This window comes from Pinus tabuliformis, chromosome 5_1 (genome assembly GCF_031772625.1).
Source record: "Pinus tabuliformis cultivar Carrire ecotype Pingquan chromosome 5_1, CPIR1, whole genome shotgun sequence".
Lineage (NCBI taxonomy): Eukaryota > Viridiplantae > Streptophyta > Pinopsida > Pinales > Pinaceae > Pinus > Pinus tabuliformis.
This window is the reverse complement of record NC_142305.1, coordinates 145621432-145626126: the sequence shown is the minus strand read 5'-3', so window position 1 is coordinate 145626126 and position 4695 is coordinate 145621432. Positions and strand designations below refer to the sequence as shown.

General features: G+C 40.5%; 1 pseudogene across 1 annotated transcript; it reads right to left on the bottom strand.

The window, feature by feature from the left end:
- Window positions 1–2067: 2067 nt before the first annotated feature.
- LOC149163835 (L-ascorbate oxidase-like) lies at window positions 2068–4695 on the bottom strand (annotated as a pseudogene). The gene is made up of 5 exons (XR_016260182.1): window positions 4057–4695; window positions 3831–3923; window positions 3547–3753; window positions 3268–3441; window positions 2068–3179 (listed from the first exon to the last, which is right to left on the bottom strand). The product of XR_016260182.1 is annotated as an L-ascorbate oxidase-like (transcript).

Sequence of the window (4695 nt, the reverse complement as noted above, 5' to 3'; positions counted from 1 at the left end):
TTAATCAATAGTGTTAAATAATAATAATAATTATTATTTATTGTTTTTATATAATAATAAAATTATTAATGTTAATATTTATTAATAAATAATAATAAATATGGTTTATATAAGTGTATTTGTATTTTTCAACGATATTTATTAATGTGGTTGTGCTAATATTATATATAGATAAATAGTATTGCGATTAACTAAAATTTGACTATATAAAAATATATTACAACTTAAAAAAAATAAAAAGCAAAAAAATGGTAAATAGAAAGCCCAAAAAAAAGTCCCAAACCATCAAACAACCTGCATTGATGATCATTGAGGAACCTAGGAAGGCTAATGCTAAGGCCACCTTTAAACTCCAAGTTGTCTAGTGAAAGCTGCATAAACTGGCTCCAAGTTGTCTAGTGAAAGCTGCATAAACTGGCCCCGTGACCCTAGTTTGAGAAAGCCTACCAAAGGTGGACTGGGTTATCGGTATAAACTTTTTTATAGCGTACTATGCCCCCATAAAACTATACATTCTTCCATGTTTCCAAATAGGTGTTATTTAGGCTTTTACATTTATCATGGTTGGGCCAATAAAACTTTGGACATTCTTTTATGTTCCCAAATAGATGGTATTTAGGCTTTTATTTTTATCATTAGTTTTATATATTTGGGCAAGTAGATCCTAATATTTAAAGCAACTAAAATAAGCTAGATAGTTGTCTTTGTGCTATGTACACACACATCGCTGACGCTAATATTGCATGTTTTCTGTCAAGGAGGTTCACAAGGCAATTAAACCATTCTTTCCCCCACAAACTTTTAGCGGTTACATGGTATCAAATTTTTCTCATTTATTTCGTTTGCCTTGCTGTACAATATTCACCGATGAATTTCTGAAACACTCGTTAAATTATAATTAGTTTCTGCAACTCTGATGCCTATTTTAATCATTTTAACGCATAACGTTGACGAGATGGATAGTTTTTAACGCATAACGTTGACCAGTATATAAAGTATATTTAACGCCTGGGCAGAACCATGGCAACAGGATGCTCCATCATGCTTATATTGACGGGACAAAACCGTGGCAGCTGGAAGTCAGGGAACGGTGGGAGACCGCGATGGTAAAGGTTGCCGGAAACGGCACACTTGTGACCACCGAGAAAGTGATTCAGACGTCGAGGCGGCCAAGAAGTCGCCTCGTCAGGCTACTCCATTTCTGTCAGGTTACTCGGACCGTATTCTAGATTATATCACCACGTGACTTCTACTACGTACGATACGCCGACAGTGAAGTCTCTCGAGTTCTTTTAAATTTTGGTTGACGATAATTATTTTTTTAATTATTTTATTTATCGACAAATCACTCTGTAACCAACAATTGACCTTTAAATTCCAAATTCCATCCCTTCAGCTCTACTTACTATCCAAATAAGCAAACCGGAAAATGTAGATATGAACGATGCACATCCCAAGTTTACTCTCAAAAGTACTTCCCCATAAGAATGATAAGGACAAGCAAGATAGCAATATTTACACAATCTGACAACGTTGATTCTGTAAAGCTGTAGCCAAATCTTTTTTTATTTAAAATCTGTACTCTCTTTTTTTCCTTTGGGGAGAACATAGATAGTACAGGAATGCCATAAGGGATACCAAATGATGTGAAATTTCAATATAAATCACAATGCATTGATTTAAGTATGCATTATGCTTGGAATTTCCCGTTCAGAACAATTTTTCTTAATATTTATTTGATAGTTAAAAGAAATTTTGAAATGTCAAGAGTGACATGTACACAAAATTTAAAACGTTTTATTTAATTTGTTATTCATCATTTTGAGTTCTGAAAAATAGTTTAAATGGCAGTTAAATTAGATAATCTATTTAGATGTAGTATCTATTTTTTATTATTATTTCTTGAGAGATTGGTTAGAAGTTAGATTCTTATAAACACAAATACGAATGGGGAAAAAGATTGGAATACTGACATTATCTGGTCAGACATAATTAACCTTCACCTTGAGCCTATTTCGCAATTGTCATGAACAATTTGCACAGAAAATTTGACCCTCAAGCATCTGCATTTACTTAAATTATAAAGTTACAGTCATAAAAAAACACAAATACGGGTCATCAAATTTCCATTTCACAGTCGACCTAAAATTGAAATTCCAGGTCTTCACAGGCAACATAAATGGCAGCATAAATTTGAAATTCCAGGCCTGTGGATCAGTAATGCATCATCATGTTAAGGGCCAGGCCGCATCCCATGGCGGAACGAGGCAACCTTCCTACTCTCTCAGTACCTTCGGCAAACATCACCCCCATTCCCATGAAAAAATGGGCCTCCAAATGGCAGTGAAAAGCCCACACTCCCGGATTGTCTGCCTTGAACCGCAGCGCAGTCCATCCGTAAGGAAACAGCGCCACCGTGTTACGAAGCGGAGGATTCACCAAGTTGTATTTCTTGGGATCCTCTTGAGGATCGAACACACCATCGCCATAGCCGAGAATCCAGAAATCATGACCGTGCAGGTGCCATGGATGAATCTCAGAGTGATTTGCGCTGAGTGTGTTTGCATTCTGGAGAATCACGTCTACCACAGAGTTCAGCGCGAATACGTACACGCCATTGCCTTCAACAGCATTTGGATTGGTTGGAGGGATACTGATGTTGTAGTCTCGGGGATGGTAAGCGTCAGGAGGCGGCGTGGCGTCGTAAGCGCCATGAATTTTGTATTTCATGGCGGCTAGGTATGGCGTGGGAGGAGGAACCAGCGATATGTTGTTGATGGCCCATTTTACAAATCCATTGATCTTGTTCTGAGTGTTTAGCAAGATCAACTGTCTGGTGGGTTTCATAGGGGGAGGCTCTTCGTGTCCGGTGAGGGCCACAAACTTCTTGGCGAGCGACTTACTATAGGCATAATCGTTCCAGACAGGGCTCGGAGGAGGTGGCGTGGTGGGTAGCTTGGTACTGGTAGAGAGATTGGGGAGATAGTTGAGGATGGCCAGACCGGTAGTCGTATTGGGCTGCCGCCCTCTCACATTCACAGCTGCCCAATAGTTTTTGGTGGGATCCTGATCGGCCTTTATCAAAACCGAGTATGATTCTCCAGAGTACACATCCAGATTCTCCAGTTCCACCGGTTCCACGTAGTGGCCGCCGCTTCCACAACGGTCATCTTGTGGCCCTGAAAAACGGGGAAGAGAGAGTTAAATGATCATTTTACGAATTAATTAAGTTGAAATAACGTAGGATCCATGAATACGTTATTTGACCTGAATCAAAATATTGAGGGCCGATAAGGAAGCTACGCTGGCGATGCGCAGGCGGTAGGTAATGCCAGGTTTTACCGGTAGAATGTAGGCCGAACATTGGCTGCTGGTAGCGTTGCAAGTTTTACTGCTGCCTGCCGAGCATTTGTATTTTCCTCGGCCCTCTATCAGAAGAGACTGCAATATCATTCCAGAAATTGACGTTTATTATTTGAGTTTCAATCAATCGGAATTTCAAACCGGAGTATCTGGATGAAAAGGAAACGGCAACGATAGATATACCTTAGGTTCCCCAACCCAGACGAAAGGATTGGATGAGAGGCCCGCGGCTTGTTGGTAAGTGGTAGTATGCCACCAATCATTGAGGATGATGCTCAGTTCCCCATCATAGACGAAGGGCTCTGTTTTTGAGGAGTCAACTATCAAAGAGCCATACAAACCAGCCGAACGCTGCAGACCGTAGTGGCCATGATAGAAATATGTGCCAGGCTGCATACATAATTACATTAGGTCACTGTCTTCTAATTACAGAATCCCAACATGAAAAGAAAATGTGTTAAACATACTCTGTCAACAACGTATCTGTAAATATATGTCTCGTCCCGTAGGATCGCACATTGAGACATGGATGCAGTTCCGTCGTTCCACGGAGTTCCGATCTGAAGCACATGAGCATTCCTATCAGAACTATTATGTATTATAAGAGCATATATGGTGGGTAAAGAGAGAAAGAATGAATCTATCATAATGAGAATTAGGTCTGAAATTACGTGGATTGAGAGCGAATGGTACCTGGCGAATTCCATGCCAATGAATGACAACATTTTCAGTGGGCATCTTGTTCTCTATTTCAACAACAACGGTGTCTCCTTCCCGAGCTCTGATCGTCGGACCCGGATACTGCCGGTTAATGGAGATGATCGTTGTTTGCATACAATCAGGAGACCAGTTTTGGTAACCGAGCTTCCATTTATGGTGATGGACCGTCGCCTCAGAGACAGGTGCCATAGCCAAAGTCACCACGACCGCAAACAGAAACCAGGTTACCCGGCTGAACAAGTGTGAATCTCCCGAGTCCATCATTTCACAGTTCTAAAATTGATGTCTCAGGCTAGGGCCGACTTCACCAATGTACTAGGCCGAGTTTCAAATCTCAGCTTAGAAATCACGCTATATAAGCCTGCAAACAGCAGCAGGCTTAGCTGAATGCTTAACTGATCTCTGCAAACAAATGTTTGCAGGCCGTATGAACTGATCACATTCCAGGCTCTACCATATAGGTGGGCTTATATAGGCTTCACAGCTATGAAAGAGCCCTTCACCAATGTACTAGGCCGAGTTTCAAATCTCAGCTTAGAAATCACGCTATATTAGCCTGCAAACAGCAGCAGGCTTAGCTGAATGCTTAACTGATCTCTGCAAACAAATGTT